This window comes from Xyrauchen texanus, chromosome 5, assembly GCF_025860055.1.
Source record: "Xyrauchen texanus isolate HMW12.3.18 chromosome 5, RBS_HiC_50CHRs, whole genome shotgun sequence".
NCBI classification, from domain to species: Eukaryota; Metazoa; Chordata; class Actinopteri; order Cypriniformes; family Catostomidae; genus Xyrauchen; species Xyrauchen texanus.
In genome coordinates, this window is record NC_068280.1 from 20471946 (window position 1) to 20492064 (window position 20119).

Consider the following 20119-nt stretch of genomic DNA (forward strand, 5'->3'; position numbering starts at 1 on the left):
GCTTCCTTCAAGCCAGACACTATGGTCCCTTTAAAACTTTTCCAAAGCCTCCTGGGGTATGTACCGCACAGGTACAATGTTTGTACAACACAGGACACAATCACTCGGTTTGGATTGATCACTTGCTCTTTAGGCTCCTGGGGCATATGGTGTCCTCCGTGGCGGTCGCACCGCTGGGGTTGATGCATATGAGACCACTTCAGCACTGGCTTCAGACTGAGTCCCGAGAAGAGCATGGCGCCGTGGCATGCACCGTGTGATGATCACCACTGCCTGCCGCCAAACACTCAATCCCTGGACAGACCTCTGCTTTCTACGGGCAGGAGTACCCTTGCAGCAGGTGTCCCGACGCGTCCTGGTCACGACCGACGCCTCCAGATCGGGTTTGGACGCCGTGTGCAACGGGCACGCAACTGCGGGCCGTTGGAATGGGGTCCCGCTGCGCTGGCACATCAACTGCCTAGAGTTGCTGACTGTTTTCTTTGCCCTGAGGAAGTTTCTTAGTTCGGGACAAACATGTCCTAGTCAGGTCACATAAATCGCCAAGGCGGAGTACGCTTCCACCACATGTCACGACTCGCCCGTCGTCTCCTCCTTTGGAGCCAGCAGCGAGTCAAGTCGTGCCACTCACATCCCCGGAAACCTCAATGTGATAGCGGATGCGCTGTCACGACAACGCTTGCCCAGTGGAGAGTGGAGGCTTCATCCCAGTCGGTCCAGCTGATTTGGGAACGGTTCGGCAAGGCCCAGGTAGACCTGTTTGCCTCCCAAGAAACCTCCCACTGCCAGCTCTGGTACGCCCGAACAGAGGCTCCAATCGGGGCAGATGCATTGGCACACAGCTGGCCCACGGGGCTGCACAAGTACGCATTCGGGGGGAATGAGTGAGCCTTCTTGCACAGGTGCTGTGCAAGGTCAGGGAGGACGAGGAGCAAGTCACCTTAGTGGCCCCCTATTGGCCCACTCGGACTTGGTTCTGTGATCTCACACTTCTCGCAACAGCCCCTCCCTGGTGAATTCCCCTGAGGAAGGACCTTCTTTCTCAGGGATGGAGCACGCTCTGGCATCCGCAACCAGACCTCTGGAACCTTCACGTCTGGCCCTTGGACGGGACGCGGAAGGGCTAACCGGTCTACCATCGACCTTTACGCCCTAAAGTGGCACCTGTTCACAAATTGGTGTTCTTCCTGAGCTGAAGACCTACAGAGGTGTGCAGTTAGGTCAGTACTTTTGTTCCTACAGGAGAGGCTGGAGGGGAGGCTGTCCAACTTCCACCCTCAAGGTGTATGTAAGGGCCATCGCGGCTCACCACGATACAGTAGACGGCAAGTCTCTGGGTAAGCACGACTTAATTATCAGGTTCCTAAGAGGCGCCCGGAGGCTAAATCCCACCCGGCCAAGCCTGTTCCCTTCCTGGGATCTCTCAGTAGTCCTCACGGGCCTCCAGAGACCCTCCTTCGAGCCGCTAGACTCAGCTGGACTCAGGGCCCTCTCTCTCAAAACGGCCCTGCTGATCGCACTCGCCTCCATCAAGAGGGTCGGGGACCTGCAAGCGTTCTCTGTCAGCGACACTTGCCTGGAGTTCGGTCCGGCAGACACATATGTGATCCTAAGACCGCGACCGGGCTATGTGCCCAAGGTTCCTACCACGCCCTTCAGAGATCAGGTAGTGAACCTGCAAACGCTGCCCTGGGAGGAGGCAGACCCAGCCCTTTCGTTGCTGTGTCCGGTACGTGCTTTACGTATCTATTTGGACCGCACGCAGAGCTCTAGACATTCTGAGCAGCTCTTTGTCTGCTTCGGGGGACAGCAGAAAGGGAACGCTGTCTCCAAACAGAGGCTCGCCCACTGGGTTGTTGACGCCATTTCATTGGCTTATCACACCCAGGCCGTGCCCCCCCACCCCTTGCGGGTTCGAGCGAACTCAACCAGAAGTGTTGCGTCCTCATGGGCACTGGCCAGGGGCACCTCCCTAGCAGACATCTGTAGAGCAGCAGGGTGGGCAACACCTAATACCTTCACGAGATTTTACAATCTCCGGGTTGAGTCGGTATCGTCTCGTTTTCTCTCAGGTCCGAGCCCATAGAACTTAGTAACATGCTGACGAACTGGCCGGGTGAATCGCTTGCGCCTAGTGCCCTTTCCCTCAGCCGAGGTAAAATAGTGCGCCTTTTTTACCAGGAGATCCCATCTCTCGAATCCCTGGTTGATTCCTCCCTAGCCCTCATGGGTCCGCAGTTCAGCGGAGGAACTAGCCGACCCAATCCACTATGGGTACTCAATCTCCCCTGTACTGGAATAGGTGATCCACAGGTTAAAGGCCTGCTACATGGACTCCCCCTGTGTGTAATCTCCGTGGTTCTGTCCCCTCACGAGTGGACTCCCGTGTCTCCCTTAGGCAGTTCTAGCTGCCTCGGTCACATGCTGTAGCAACTCCCCCCTCTACGAGGCTGGATCTACCACTGCGCCAACTTTCCCACATAGGACCTAAGTGGCCATGTGATGTATTCGCCACCTTTACCTCCCCTGCAGAGTAGGTGTGGTCTCTCTTCTCCCCTTGAAAGAATAGGAAACTGGGTAAAACCCCCTTCCCTTAATGCATGTAAGGGCCCCGGCCGTGATTGCTCTATGCGAGAAACATAGAGAGAAAAGAGGTCCAGCCAGGCTTGGCCCGTTCCCAGGTTGGCAAGCATCACCTTGTTCCCCTCACTAGGGTAACCAGAAGGATTCTGATGACTTTAATGGGAAATTGGGGAAGGGTACGTGCAGCCTGATACAGCTGGTCGCGTTTGCACGTAAGAATACCTGCCCACTTCTGTATCAGCAGTTCACGTACACGGCCCAGCGCATGGCATGATTTAAGTGGGACCCCTAGTGTCGCTTCTCCGACACAACATCGAAGAGACCGACAGAATGGGAACGTCTAGGTTACGTATGTAACCTCCGTTCCCCGATGGAGAGAACGAGACGCTGTGTCCTCCCCGCCATGTCGCTGAGCCGATCCACTGTTGTGGCCGGACCGTGGCCGGACCATTTCCGGCTCCTCAGAAAAATCCTGAATGAACTCCTGTATTTGCCCGCTTAAATACCCGTATGTCCGGGGGCGGGGTATATAAATACTGTCTACCAACTTCTCATTGGCCTTTTTTCATAAGTCAGAGGTATATTTCGGCACTCAAGAGGACCCCTAGTGTCGCTTCTCCGACACAACGTCTCGATCCCTCCATCGGGGAACAGAGGTTACATAAGTAATCCAGACGTTTTCAGTCTCTTTATGTTGGCATATTGACAAAACTTAAAGGGTTTGGTCTGTTCTCACCCAAACTTACTGGATCACTTCAGAAGACATGGACCAAACCACTGGAATCTTATGGATTCCTTTTATGCTGCCTTAATGTGCTTTTTTGAGCTTTTAAAATTTGGTTACCATTCACCTGCATTGTATGGTCCTACAGATCTGAGATATTCTTTTAAAAATCTTTTTTTGTGTTCAGCAGAAGAAAGAAAGTCACACACATCTAGGATGGCTTGATAGTGAGTAAATTAGATTATTTAAATCTTTAGGTGAACTAATCCTTTAAAGTTCAGAATCATAAAACAGGCTAAAGAACAGTTTATTTCCTGTAAACCTTTACATTTATGCATCCGCAAGATGCTTTTATCCAAAGTAATTTTCATTGCATTCCAGCTATACATTTTATAACTATGTGTGTCCTTGGAAATCAAACCTGTGACATTGGTGTTGCTAGCGCCATCCGGACTGTACCAGATAACACAGAAACACACTCTTGTAACACACTGTATTATATTGTATTATATTACAATATAATATAATAAAATACAAATGTATTTCTTATAAAATCTTTAAATCTTATCGCCTATAGGAACTAAATTACATTTTATTTGATTGCTGTGTTGTTTCTTATGTGGTAATAATTCATCGTAGTATATGAAAGATATGTGTATGTGCTTTTGAATGGATAAAATCCATGTTTTAGAAGTGTATGGTGGAAATGCAGATTGTGTGAGTTCAATGTGCATTTTTAGGTTGGGTCTATGTGCAAAACATAGATGCCTTGCTCACTTGTTTGGTTGGATTCAGATGATAATTTTTGACTCAAATCATCTTTTATTTCTGCTGCACTGCCCCCACAGATATGTTTAACCTTGAGATCACATGCAGCCCCAACAAAGTCACACGTTTAGCTGTTATCCATGTTTTTATGTGGAGAATTGCTGGCCCTGCATTCCTCTTCCACTGCACTGCAAACTCCATTTGAAATGCAAATCAAAGCCTGGTGATTATTGGGAGTAACCCAGCCTCCTTCTGTTCTTTCTGCTGAATGCTTACATTTATGTATGCTCCAACTGAGACACAAACCCATTTGCGTTCCAAATGTGATAAATTCTCCTCCGAAGGGCACTTTTAAGGGGGAACAATTGTGGCCACCTTGTTGAAGGGTCATTGCAAACCGAAGGGCTCATAAATTGCTGGTTCGAAGGGCCCTTCGAAATGGGCTGTTTCAGTAGAGTTCAACAGATGAACACTTTGCTGCCAAGCGGAACAGATTCGGAGTCTATGTCACAAATCTGGAGGTTTGCTAATTGTAATTTAGTGTAAATTAAACCAGCTGCAACATAAATCTCTTTCTATAAACAAAAACATGTGAAATCTCTTCATCTTCATAGTCTATAAAACTTTTAATAATTATAATTAACTTCTAAAAATGATTAGCTTTTTGTTTGAAACTTGTTAATACTTGTGTTATTTTACTGATCAGTAATTATAAAGGAGTTTAAATAAAATAATAATACAAAGTGGCATTTTATTATTTATTATATGCAATTTGTTTATTGATTTCTTTTTTTATTAAAATAATACATTTTTAAGCATGAAGCTTTTTAAACAAAGTCATAAAGATTTAAATCATTTATTTTCATTTTCTATTCTGAAAGCAGTTAGTGAAATCATGTATAAATATTTCTCATTAGTTGCAGATGATGTTCATTAGCGTCAACCTTTGTGCGATGGCAGCGGCTCCTTTGGCGTGGATAAATGATGGTGACGTGCATTACGAACGTCTCGGTTACTGTTGTAACCTCTGTTCCCTGATGGAGGGAACAAGATATTGTGTTGATGTAGTGACACTAGGGGTCACTCTAAGGAGCCCCAAACACCTCTGATATTTGAGAGAAGGCCAATGAGAATTGGCGAGTGGAATTTGCATGCCACTCCGCCGGACATACGGGTATAAAAGGAGCTTCCTGCAACCACTCATTCAGGTTTTGTGCTGAGGAGCCGAGAAAGAGTTCCGGACATTCTATGAATGGGAATGGGAGGTCCGCAAGTATTTACCCGGCGAGCCCACGGCCATTGGAGTCCCCAAATTGCCTCCAGCACCAGCTGAGCCAGCCTCGTAATCATAGGTGCAGCACGGGGGGCAGCTGGAGCGGTTTTACTCCGGAAGATGGAAAGCCACGACCGCAACATTGCCGATGTTGAACATCAACCATCCATGAACGCTGCCTCAACGTGATCGCTGCCCAAACACGTGAAGCAGCGCACGTGGCCATTGGAGGTGGATAGATAACGACCACATCCAGGAACTACACAAAGACGGAAAGGCATCTTTAAAAAGACGATGTGTTTTGCTGTAAAAGAGAAAATATACTCTTTTGCAGGAATTTATACACTTTCAGTGCTGTCAAAGCACCCAGTGGCATACTCTGCACTGATCATGCAGAAGAAAAGAAAGCTGCTGGAATGTTCCATATATCCAACAGCATATGCTTCTTCATTTAGAGGTGAATGTACTTGCAGTGGGATTCAGCAGTGGTTGCTGCCAGCTTTTATACCCATATGTCTGGGGGAATGGCATGCAAATTCCACTTGCCAATTCTCATTGGCCTTTTCTGAGAGATCAGAGGTGTTTGGGGCTCCCAAGAGCGGTCCCTAGTGTCAATACATCGACACAACGTCGAGTGAGTGACAGAAGGGGAATTACTGATATTTTTGAGCCCTACACCAGATCAGGCAGTCCCTCCAAACTGGATGACTGTGCCAGGTGGATATTGATCAGGGAAGCTATCAAGAGGCCAAAAGCAACTTTGAAGGATTTACAAGCCATTGTGGCTGAGACTATTTGGTCTGTGCTTGTGACAACAATCTCCCAAGTTTTATACAAAGCAGGCCTTTATGGCAGGGTGGCAAGAAAGAAGCCTCTTCTGGAAAAATGGCACACTAAGTCTTGTTTGCACTTTGCAAAAAAAAAAAAAAAACACTTTGATGCAATTAGGTAAAAGGTTTTATGGCCAGAAAATCTTTGGACTGCACTCCAAGCTCTATATTGTGAGAATACCAAACACAGCACACCACCCTGAACATACCATACCTACTGTGAAGCATGGTGGTGGCAACATTATGTTTTGGGGGTGTTTCTCTTCAGCAGGGACTGGGCAATTGGTCAGGATTGAGGGTAAAATGGATGCTGACATGTACAGTACACCCATATTCTTAGGGAATATCTGTGGCCCTCTGCTTGACAACAGTAGATTGGCAGATGCACCTTTTTGCAGAACAATGACCCTAAACACACCACAGTGTGTGTCTGTAAATTTGCCTGTGGGAAATTCTAGACATATATTTTAGGCATTTTTGAGACATTGTCAATTATCAGGCAAGATATTCAGATTACATGCACTGCTGAAGTTACACAGTGTCACTAATGGGAACTCTTCCTGCATGAATGGTTTGAATGTTGTTATATATCAATACCCTGAAGCAGGATATGTTCAGATGTGTGCCCTCCACTCATCTGTCTTTTTATTTTTTTTGTAACTTTTTATTTATATTTTTCACAAAACTTAACAAAAGAGACATTATCTGAGACAAGTGATAGAATAACCAGAGTAATACAGAGAAAAATCATAATTGTAATAAATAAAAATATTCTGTATATATATAGCTTCACATCTCAACAAACATGATACAATACTATACAGCCATATAAATGATATACAAAAATAAATAATAATAATAATAATAATAATAATAATAATAAAAAAAATTATAGATTTAAATATTCTTTAACCATGTGCCACCTCTGATTAAAGAGGTCAGTTTTCAATTGTAATGATGCAGTCACTTTTTCCATCATATAAATCTGTTTTAGTCTCTGTTTCCACTCAGTTATAGTTGGTGATTTCACAGACTTCCAATTAGCAGTAATGTTTTTTTTGGCAATTAATAGTAGGACCCGTAAAATATATCTTTGGTGAGCATTGAACACATCAACTGATATAACACCCAGTAAGAAAAACCGTACATTTGAGGGAACTTCTCGTTTTACAATTTTCTCCATCTCTTCTTTAATATTTTTCCAATACGCAAGGATTACTGGACAGTCCCAAAATATATGTGTATGGTCACCTGTTTTACCACATTGTCTCCAGCATAAAGCTGCAGAGGGGTCTTTTACAAACTTTGAAATAACCAGAGGAGTATGAAAATAACGTATTTTAATTTTCCAGTCAAATTCCTTCCACTGTTGACTATTAATTCCCTTATGACACCTATAACAGAGTTTATCCCATAACTCCTCCTCTATTACTATATTGGCTTCTATTTCCCACTTTTCCTTAATATTATAAGTGTTTCCAACCCTGAGAGACATGTTTACCAACAGGGAGGCATTTTTCTGAAATTGTGATAAAATATTGTTCTATACCATTTGGGATTTTGCCAATTCTTTCTTTTTCCTTATGGTTTGTAATGTAATGCCTAATTTGCAAATATCTATAAAAATCACTTGGGGGAAGATCAAATTGTTCCTGAAGTTGTGTGAAGGACTTTAAGTGTGTATCTTCAAAGAGCTGATTAAGAATAAAGAGACCATTAATTGCCCATCTCCTAAAACCATGGTCACACATTGAAGGTGGAAAATCTATATTACCCACTATGGGCATAGCTCGAGAAATTGTTCCAACATCCTTAAGCATTTTCTTTACCTCTGCCCATACCTTTATTGTATGTTTTATCCATTCATTTTCAATTTTCATTTTATTGACATGTTTTAGATCTATAAAGGGTAGGACCGACAATTGTACACCCTTAACTTCCCCTTGCTCTATTTGGGTCCACTTTGCTTCCTCATCTCCCCTGATCCAAGTCACAATTGCTGCTAGTTGAGCTGCCCAGTAATACAATTTTATATTTGGCAAAGCCAAACCTCCTTTATTTTTAGCCAAATGAAGTGTTTTAAATTTAATTCTGGGTCTTTTGTGTTGCCATATAAATTGAGAAATTAATTTGTCTAACATATTAAAAGTGGAAATTGGAACTCTTATGGGCAAGGACTGGAATAGAAATAGGAAACGTGGGAGCAGGTTCATCCTTACGGTCTCAACTCTTCCAAACAGAGATAAAGGAAGAACTTCCCAACGAACTAGATAACTCCTTATTTGATTAATTAGCTTATTATAGTTCAGCCTCAAAAGTCTTGTAGTTTCAGGTGTGATAATAATCCCCAAATACCTAAATCCTTGTTTAGACCAGTGAAATGACACCATCTCGTTTAGTTGTTTAGGCCATATTCCTGATATCATCATTGCCTCTGATTTATTTAGATTAATTTTGTATCCAGAAATGTCTCCATAATCTTTTAGGCATTGCATTAGTCGAGGTATTGAAGTAAGGGGATGTTTTATAAAGAGCAGGATATCGTCAGCGAAAAGAGAAATTTTATGAACTTTCCCCCCACCATCCTCCACCCCCCCAATCTGGATATCCTGTCTTATTGCCTCCGCTAGAGGCTCGATACTGAGAGCAAAGAGAATGGGTGAGAGAGAATCACCCTGTCTTACGCCTCTCTCTATATCAAAAACGTCAGAGCAATGTCCGTTAACTCTAATTTTTGATTTGGGATTCTTATACAACAGCTGAAACCAAAAGGTAAATTTTTCACTGAAGCCCATCTCAATTAATGTTTGGTCTAAAAATTGCCAATCTACCCTATCAAATGCTTTCTCAGCATCTAAGCTGAGAAGCATTGACGTTTGAGTATCCTTTGCCATGAGTGACTGCAGGTTTAATGCTCTCCGTATATTATTTGTCCCTTGGCGACCTGAAATGAACCCCGTCTGATCTGGTTTTACTAGTTTCCTGATGTATTTTTGTACTCTAGTTGCTAAAATAGATGTTAATATTTTATAGTCCACACACAGGAGGCTAATAGGACGATAACTAGAACACTGCAGTGGATCTTTTCCTTCCTTATGCAGGACTGTGATGATAGCCTCAGACCATGACTCTGGAGGATTCCCTGAATTTAACACATAATTATATAACTTACATAATACCGGAGTGAGGTCATCAACAAACACTTTATAATATTCTCCTGAAAACCCGTCTATTCCTGGCATTTTGTTATTTTTTAATTTAATAATCGTTTCTTTCACCTCCTTTTCTCTAATTGCTCTACTAACGCAGAGGCTTCATCTGCCGTCAGCTTGTCTAATTTAAGATTTTTAAAGAAATCATGTATTTTTTCTTCTTTCAATTCCTGATGTTGACCCTTATATAATTGTTCATAATATTTGGCAAAGGTATTTGCTACTGCTTTTGGACTAGTTTCGACATCGTTGGAATGGGGTTGTTTAATTTTAGAAATTGTTCGACTAGCTTGTGCTTTCTGTAGTTGAAATGATAATAACCTGCTAGCCTTATTTCCCAATTCATAATATTTTCTATCGATAAACCTAAGGGCACCCTCTGCCTTATAGGTCAGAATCTCATCTAGCATGGCTCTATTGTCTTTAAGTTTATTAAATACTTCTTGTTTTCCCCTTCGCTTATGTTCATTTTCCAATCTCTTAATTTCAGTTTCAGTTTCTGTCTTTTTAGAAACATAATTTCAGTCATAAGCCTGTTATCATTTCTCAGTCAGACATAGACTTACTGAGTTTATATCTTTATAAACTCAGTAAGCACACATACATTTCCAAGATGCTAGGTTCTTATATTTATAATGCACAAACATCTGATGAACATTTAAAAAATTCATAAACATCTCAAAGAGGTTTACTGAATGTCATTCTACATCTGACAGGAAATGTTTTAACTTTATATTGCAGATAACGCTCCAAAAATCACATCTTTCAAATGAAAATGCACACATCAAATAGACATCTGGGCAACAACATATTTGTGTTGTCAGGGAAATAGGTTTAAGTGATCAGTCAGAATAAGGGTAATACTGAACAAATATTAGTGACTTGAAATAGGGCTGTGCTCAGAATATTGATACAATGATACATCATCACGAACTCCTGACGATGCGCACATCGGTACAGCTACTTCCATATCGATTCTGCCGCACTTTTGAAAGTAGTCAATTATAACACAATGCCAATTGGTTGCCATTTTAGCAACGTAAGCAGTAGCAGTGCACTAATTTCAAATATATGGGACAATTTTGTCTTTTTAACTAAACTGGAGAGTAATGCGTTAGACATGACATGCAATATGCAAGTATTTCAATACAAAAGTTAAGTGCTTAAGTACTGATCGATGTCTGCACGAGATGGAACAGCACCCATTATATATTGTAGCGATTTATAGAACAACAGCTCGCAATTTGAGCTGCTTTACTCTCACCAGAGGTGTGGAAAAATTTCAAAGATCTGTGGACATTAACAAATGCAGACATAACCTGTGCTGAAGATGTAATATATACCCTGAAGCCACTTAAAGTTGCAACTCACATAATGTCCAAGGAGAAAAACCCTCATGGTTACTGTAGTAACCTCCGTTCCCTGATGGAGGCAAAGAGACATTGTGTCGAATGTAGTAATACAAGGGGTCTTTCTTGAGAGCCTTGCATACCTATGGATTTGAGAAAAGGCCAATGAGAAATTGGCATACAGAATTTGAATGTATCACCCCCAGACATACGGGTATAAAGGGAAGCGGACGTGTGTCTGTCAGTCAGGTTTTTCACTGAGGAGCCGAGAGTAAGGTTCGGCCGTTTATAGTGTTAGGTCTAGTGTCATGGCCATCTGCACGACAGACTCTGATTGGGCGGGCTAGCCCGAGGACAGGAGTCCGGTCAGGTCTTCAGCGTCAGATGCCTGAACGCTCTCCGATGCAGTGGCGATGTCGTCATCCAAACCTGGCTCCAGAGATGAGGCAAACTGGCCGTGAAGCGAGTCGCCGTCATCCCGAGCGCAGACGGAAGCAAACGAGCATGCAAATGAACGAGCCATCTGCAGTCCACTGCCTCGTGGTGGGATGAAATAGTGGCTATATACACCTTCAAGGTGGAGGGGGATAGCCTCTCCTCCATTCTCTTTTGCAGGAATGAAAGCACTGACCAATCTGCGCATCTCTGTGGATCTTCAGGGAAGAACACCAATTTGCGAACAAGCGCCACTTTAGGGCTTAAAGTTGCCTGGTAGAGGCAGCTCTGGCTTGGTTCGTGTCTACAACTGCCAGTGGTAGGTCACTCGGATCTTCCGCATCCCGTCCAAGGGCCAGATGTGGAGGTTCCCGAGGTTTGGGTGCGGATGCCAGAGGATGCCCCATCCCTTGGAAAGAAAGTCCTTCTTCAGGGGGAATTCGCCAGGGAGATGCAGTCGCGATGAGCGTGAGATCCGAGAACCAAGTCCGAGTGGGCCAGTAAGGAGCCACTAAGGTGACTTGTTCCCCGTCCTCCCTGACCTTGCACAGCACCAGTGCAAGAAGGCTCACATGGGGAAATGCGTACTTGTGCAGCCCCCAGGGCCAGCTGTGTGCCAGCGCATCTGTCCCCAGAGGGGACAGATGCTCAGCATGGTGAGAATTGTTTGTTACATAACTGTGCTTAGGTTGTTGTTGTTGTTGTTTTCAATGCTATTGTTGTCTACATGAACAAAGGGTGGAAATGCTGAATTTGTGTTTAGAGTTTCGGGAAAAAATATTTAACAGATTTGCAACTGGTGTGACTCAACAACATTGTTTATAGCTTAGAGAAATTAGATGTTTTGAGATATTTTTTTAGTCTAAGCAATTGAGAATAAGTGCAACAAGCCAAGGGGAAAAGTCTACTAATCGAGATTCTAAGCACATCTGTCTCTCTCTCACTCTTGCAGTCTCTTCTTCCCCTCTAACTGCAACAAGAAAGCCCTGAGTGAGCAAAATGGTACAGTTCCACTAAAACTACCATATCATTTTCATTATGAAAACCTCTTATTACTGCAATATTGTTAATCTGTTAGCTCACATGCAGGGTGAACAACCACTGTAATAAATGCCTAAAGCATTCCTTCAAGACTTACTTCAGGCCAGGCATTTTTTTACCTTCACAGTTTGAAAAGTAGGGTAAAAATGAATTAGCATTCATAGATTCATACAGTGCACAAAGGTGTTCACAAACAGAGGTCTTGAAAACAGTGAATGCCTATCTCTGCAAAGCTGTAGCAACAGAGCAATAAAAAAAATCGATTTTGTAATCGTACACAGCAACAATAAATTAAGTTTCAAATTTCTTCTGAAGGTTTTAGTCAGTTTATACCATGCCTAATTGTCTTTGTAAAGGCTCCATCCTTGTAGAAACATAATTAAGATTCATCTGTAGTAGTAGCACTAACGTTACGGATTAAATATCAAGGACACTGAACCTCTCTGTTATTCATAAGCCACTGTTTTGCTCACTGTCACTCATAAACCTGGTTTTATAAAGTCTAATAATAGTTTGACTTTGAAAATAAAAATGTCACTGTTTTATTTTACTACATTAATACTTTTAAAGCTACTCAAGTTACTCAGCCAAAAGTAGTGAGTGGTTTTCTTGTTTCCTTGTTATTGTTGTTTGATTGATGGCCTTTTTCTGACATAGCCTAGTGCTCTATTTGGTTACATGTACACTTCAAGTCCAACATTTTGATGCAAATACGCTTTTTGTCCCACTGTTTCCATTCACTTTAGACCAAACCAACTGTGTTTACATTACTGCCTCACCAAGATGAGCATTGGTGGAATTATGAAGTGCATTAGCGCAAACATTAGCCGCCTGTCAATAAAACAGTACGTCAGAAAATAAAAAGTAAATCTTTTATATTTTATTTAGATCAACCAACCAGTGGTTGTCTTGCTATCCTGATTGATGTAATGAACACCCCTGTTCTAGGTGTAAAATATAGTAAGTATAAAGTACATAAAAATACTTAAAAATGTATCATCGATATAGAGGACGTCTCTCTCTCTTTTTTTCAGATAAACATAAACATTGCAAAAATATGAAATTTACCTTGATATGTTTCTTAAAATTAGAGGCTGGATTACTGATGATATCTGGCTTGAGCAAGCTAAACTCACATGACACAATCAAGCAATTGGCCTTTTTCACTGCGAAAAGACCTTTCAGGTTCGGCTGTGATGTTCAGGTGTTGAAAATGTGTTTGAGGCATCCATAACAGTTGGCACCGGATCTGCAGAAGCCATTCAAGTTTGTATGTGTGATTTGATTTAACGGCAGACACGAGACACTCTCTAGCCAATCATGTTGATACATAAAAATTCAAATCAGGAATGGGAAGTCGTGAACACAAACGGTGGGAAGATAGAAAAAGTACAGTTACAGCACTCAAAATGTACTCAAGTAAAAATATAAAATTTTTAAACTACTTAAAAAGATGTAATTTCTGGGAAAATCTATTTAATTACAGTAACGTGAGTATTCGTTAATAAATTCGTTACTTTACACCTCTGGTCGAAAGTCATTAAGCTGGAAATTAGACTCCACCCATTCTCTGTACCGGAGTTTAGTGGTTCTCACTGCGTGTCGGAGAGCATAACATGTCACTTTGTGCTCACTAATATTCCCCAACATGAGCCCTGCGTTGTATGCAGCAGTGCACGCATTCACCGCAGCTTTGATGGTTTTATTCACCCACGGTTTCTGGTTGGAGAAAGTACTTATTGTGATGGTGTGTGTTGCTTCCTCAGTTAGCACGTTAATTAAGCTGATTGCTACATCTGTAAACACATATTAACATGCTAATGGAGGGCAGATATGTGGATGGAATTTGGCTGCAGATAGCTAATGAGTAAAGCAGCATTTCAAACAGTATAATGAATGGGCACTTGAGAGTATTTGCGTAGATTTGATTCCTTTTGTATACTAATTAAACAAAAACATTGCATGACATGGTCTTGGAAAATCTCTCTACGCTAACGATTGTACAGATGTAGGTATATCGCTTATGACTCTGCATGCTGGTCTGTTATTTGTTTACTGATATTGACTGACTGAACAACATAAAAATAATTAGATGTCGATCTTAACCCTCTGGGGTCGACGGAAGCGGCAGCGCGTCCTGCTGGATTTTCATCGTCATTACAGCGGAAACAACATAAAATTCTCTGTCATTTTGGGGGCATACAGATAAGTGTAAGACATCATTAGACACTATAAAGTGTCTACTTTTATTTGTGTACACTCACAATAACAACAAAACCTTGTGCTTTTGTAAATTAAAGAAAAAAGGGTGAGCTGCAAGAAGTCTCTGGGTTCACGAGCATATATCTGAAACACGTTTCAAAAACTGAAACTCCACGAATACTTATCACATAAACATGAATCATATGTCTAAAGAAAGCTTAAAATGTTTACTTTTAAATAAAACAATTCAAATTTAAAACAAATATTCTCCTGCAATGTAATCTGTATGAAACAAAGTGATGTACAGTTTTCACTGACTCAGCTAATTATATCTAATGTGATCACACCCACGGGCAGAGTGCGCTATTCATACGCTAATCTTCAGAGACGATCAATATAAATGGTGAACGCCCCTGACTGTGCCTTAAAAACAAAGTTCATTCACTTTTCTGCGCATTTGAAAGACAGCACAATACACAAGTTAGAAAACTCCTGGATAGTGACGAAGAGTTACAGTTTTCCTCAGAAGTAGAGCAGGACTTTGATGAACATTTGTATTTTGAAGAGAGACTTGATCCAGCCGAGGATACAATTTCGGATGAGTAAGTCATTTAGTTTTCTTTAGTTGACATGCTATTTTATATAAACATGTACATATTTTACTAGTGGGACTGTTTCCAGACTTGCCAGCCAGGATTCAGAGTATTGAAATTTGAAATATATCCTAATATGCAAGTTTTAGTTACATTTTAAATGCTGTTTCGGGTAAAGCAGGTATTTAAATTGTATGCTGTATGATATAAATATGATATATAATATGATATAAAAATAATATGAATGTTTAGATTATATTTTATCTAGTGTTTATGCTGCCTCATTATCATCAACAAAGCTTCTGCTTGGAAATATATGTTCAGGTTAAATTAGTAAAATGCACTTTAATATGCCCATATTAGCAAATCACCATCTTATAATGATTTCTGAAGGATCGTGTGACACTAAAGACTGCAGTAATGATGCTGAAAATTCAGCTTTAATCACAAATTGCATTTTACAATATATTCAAATAGAAAACTGTTCTTTTAAATGGTAAAAACAGTTCAAAATATCACTGTTTTTACGGTATTTTGGATCAAATAAATGCATTCTTGGTGAGCAGAAGAGACTTCTTTTAAATGGTAGTGTAGGTCTAAAATTAAGTAAAGTATTTATGTAAAGAACATACTGTATATAGTCAGATTACTTATTTTAACTTAAAACTTGATTTTGATCATTAAGTCTCCTCTCCTCCCATTCATTCTCTTTCTGTCACATTCCTCATTGATAGGCCCAGGGGAGGGGCCTTTTGTCTCCTCAAGTGTGAATTACAATCAATATTCATTATAGTTCTCCTTTAATATGACATTTCTAACACAAAAAGTGTCTTACAAAAGTTTAATTACAATATTGTTTTGTATGAATGAGTGATCAGGATGTTTTCACATCATTTTGTTGCAAAAACTCTAGGCTACAAGATCCAGTTCTCAAAAGGCTTGTGGACAAATGTTTAGTATGTGTTATATGGCCTTATTTAAAAAAACATAACATTTTTTATTTATTTTTATATAATGCATAAACTTTATTTTCTCAGAAATACAAACATGTACAAACATGTTGCTCACATATTATTGTAGCCCAGTTAGTGCTGAATACAGTGTTATCAGACTTTAGCCATTAATGTGTTTTTAAGCAACTGAAAAAAGCACAAATGTCAAGGCATGTCAAAACTTCTCCAGGGCCCAAAACACCCTCAGACCCCAGAGGGTTAAAGTAGGTAGAGCTCCAGGTCACACCTACAGATGACATGGCCAATGACAGTAAGAATGTGTTTAGAAGACAGTAAGAATTGTTCCTGTAATTTAGCCCTGGCCACCAAAACAAATGCAAAACCACCTTCGTTTTGATTAGATGTTGTTCAAAATTATGTCACACATGGGGGCCCTATGGCTAACAACAAAGTCTAACCTTTTACACAAAACCCTAAACCTAACCCATGATTTTAAAAGGAAAATAAATTTTGTATAACAGAATCTAGTATTAATTATTACAAGTTGTCATGAGACTATGTTGCTTCTATACACTACATGGCCAAAAATATGTGGACAATATCAGTGTGACAGGGCGGAGGGCGGACCGCAGGTGCGGAGGGCAGGGCCGGATCGTGATTTTACACACCCGGTCCCTTATCAGGCTAATCAAGCATCCGAGAGGGATAAAGGCAGACTGCGGACGGTGATGTGACAGAGAGAGAATGTTTACGGGAAGCTGTCCATCCTATGTGTGTGTTTGTGTCCTTTCGTTTCAGTTTTACACAAAAATATTCTTTATATTGTCAAGCCGGTTCTCGCCTCCTCCTTTCCATTGAACTCCTTTACACTGGTGCCAAAGCCCTGCTTTGGAGTAGAAACGCTGTCATGTAGTCTTCACCACTGGGCAAAGTCTTCAAGACCCTCGCCAGCATCCAGCATTCCCAACATCAGACCCTCATGTAAATATGGCGGGAGGAGGAACAATGTTTCCAAGTCCTACTCCAGGCACAAACAGAGGACCGGCAGGTGCTACGGAACCTGATTGCCGGAGAGGGGGCTGGTGCTGCGACTTCTTTGGATCCCGTTCCACCATTCGCCCTTACCAAAATGGGGCCAAATGACGATCCGGAAGCCTGTAGGTTTGGAGGTAGCCTCCTGATCAGTGGGTGGCCCGCCTGTTGCCCCTGCTCTCCGGGGAGGCGCAGCTGGCGGCACAACAACTCCCTGCTGCCAGCTTCCTGGATTATAAACAACTAAGGAAGGCCATCCAGCAATGGATCAGTCTGACCACAGAGCAGAGTCGGCCTTTATCCCTCTCGGAGGCTTGATTAGCCTGATAAGGGTCTGGGTGTGTAAAATTGTGACCCGGCCCCGCCCTCCACCCTGTCACAAACAGGTTTGGCTGGGTCCCTAATTCCAGTGACTATAAATCTTAATGCTACAGCATACAATTTTTTTTTTGAAAAATTGAATACTTCCAACTTTGGGACAACAGTTTGGCCACAAACCTTCTCACTGCAAGCCAGAACCCATCGCCCAAAATCAGTGCATGACCTCACTAAAGCTTCTCAAAAAATGAAACCTCAAAACATATATTTTCTGACATGAAACAGTGTTACAATAAAATAATAAAAAATTATTTTAGTTTGAGTGGTTTTAAATAAAAATATCACAGAAAACACAATTGTTTTATAGCCTAGACTTCTTCATTAAAATAAGAGAATTGGAGTAAGATTATGAATAATTGTTAAGGGCACTGCATATCCACTTGTGAGATATGGATAATGACCATGGTTTGGTTGAGGCACACAAGGGAAAGAGGTAGAGGTTGAATGTTGAGGCTTACCAAGACCGCATTACCAGGGTTAAGCAGGCCTGCTGGTTTGTGGAGCTAAGGCCTCTCCACAGAGCCTGCTAAGGGGACTCAGACCTATTAGCAGAGAGCTAACAGCTCTCAACCCTTCAGTTATGTTCCTGTTGAAGATACAGTATTGCTGTTACTAGGTAAAATTGACCCTACATGATAAATCACAATGCAATATTCACAATGTGCACACCTATAACTAAATTTACAAATGTAAAATGTACATATTTTATGTACTATAAGCTCTTTAGTCCAAATAAGCTAAAAACTTGAATTTTGACTATCCCTTAAAGGGCAAGCAAAAAGTTTCCTCTGAAAATTCATTAATTGATTTTTTTTCAACACATCAGGGCACACCGCATAATACATTTCCATGTTTGTTTTCTAAAATATTGCTTTTTTATTTATTAGCTTGTAGAAATGATGACAATGACATTGAAAACATAGGAGCATTTGCCTCAAAATCTGCTGCATTCTCAAAAAATTCTGCATTTTTACATTCAGATAAAGATCATGATTTGATGCCAGACTTAATATACAGTCGCATGTCCTCAGTATTTGCAGGGAGCCACTTTTCAATATTTTTCACAATATATGTACTGACTCACTCATTGCTCCTCTCCCCAGCCTCTTAAAGAAGCCCTATTATGCTTTTTGGGATTTTACCTTACCTTTAGTATGTAAAATAGCTGTTTGTGCATGTTTGTGCACCAAGCCAAGGCACTCAAAGATCTGCACCTGGGTAGTTCTGACCCGGACGTGCTGCAGGAACTGCACTCTGCCACCGACCTCGCTCTCAGAGCCACGAAGGTCACAGCGCAGGCCCTCGGGCGGGCGATGGCCACCCTCGTGGTCAAGGAGCATCACCTCTGGCTGAACATGGTCAAGATGCGCGACGTTGACATGGTACGCTTTCTCAACACCCCCTTCTCTCAGCTTGGCCTCTTCGGCGACACCGTCGTTGACTTCGCCCAGCAGTTTTCGGCAGTGAAGAAGCAGATGGCACATCTTGCCGTGGCGCCGCCAAACCAGCGTGCCCCGCCTGCTCGCCGAGGGCGAACCCTTGTGGTTAGACAACAGTTAACTCCGCCTCAACCTGGGCCCAGCTCTCAACCCCAGCGTCGAACACCTCCCAGGCAGCGTACACCCCCCGTCTCCGGGACCCCTTCCAGGACCAGGAAAGCTCAGAAGCGCTCCTGAGATGGGCGACCCAGGCAGTCAGACGTTCGCACTGGAGCTGGTACCAAGACCACTCCGTCCCCCAGTGGAGGGCCGGGAGGAGAATCCTTGTTTCATCTGCCTTCGGGCTTTATACCCGTATGTCCTGCTTCCCTTTATACCCATATGTCCGGGGTGGGGCATGCAAATTCTGTCTGCCAACTTGACATTGGCCTTTTCTCAGGTTCAGAGGAACGTTTGGACATGTTTCGGTCTGCGGGAGAGGGAGACCAGTAAGGCTCATCATCTGGGTTGTGAGTACTCTATTACACTGACTCTAATTATAGTGATGGCGGAGGGAGACCTGAAAAGGCACGCCAGAGTGTCAGTGTGGAGGAGAGTGGTGTCTGCGTGCTTAACCTGTGTGTTCAAGTTGGCTACTAAGTGCCCCTTTTATGTAAAAGTTTTCTTGTGATGCTATAGAGTGAATAAATACTCACCCCAACTGTTCACTGTCTCCTGACTCCTCCATTGCCCACAAATTCAACCATATCACAGCTTTATTAACATCTCCCTAACAAAGCCTTTCACAGTATAAAGACAGAAATGCATTAAAATTACACGTCATGTAAATTGACGTCTATTTCTAAAACTAGAGACTCTGATGTACTTATCCTCTTGTTTAGTTGTACATCTGGCCTGCCACATCTCTTTCTGTCCTAATTAGAGCCAGTTGTCCTTTGTCTTTGAAGACTGTAGTGTACACTTTGTATGAAATCTTCGTTTTGTTGGAGGGCAATTTGAAGCATTGTATAAACTTTATTCCTCAAAACATTGATTGACTGTCAAGCCTCTAGAGAAAGCTGTTTCTTTTTGCCATTTTTTACCTATTATTGACATGCTAGTCTATCGCATAAAGTGGCAACTCAAAAACAAACACAAAGACATAGTTAAGCTTTCACCAAATAGTCAAATAGCTTTCAACTGTGTTTGACATAATGGCAAGTGATTTTCTAGTACCAAATGAGCAATTCAGCATGATTACTCAAGGTTACAGTGTTGGAGTGATGGCTATTGGAAATGGGGCCTGTCTAGATTTGAGCAAAAATTAC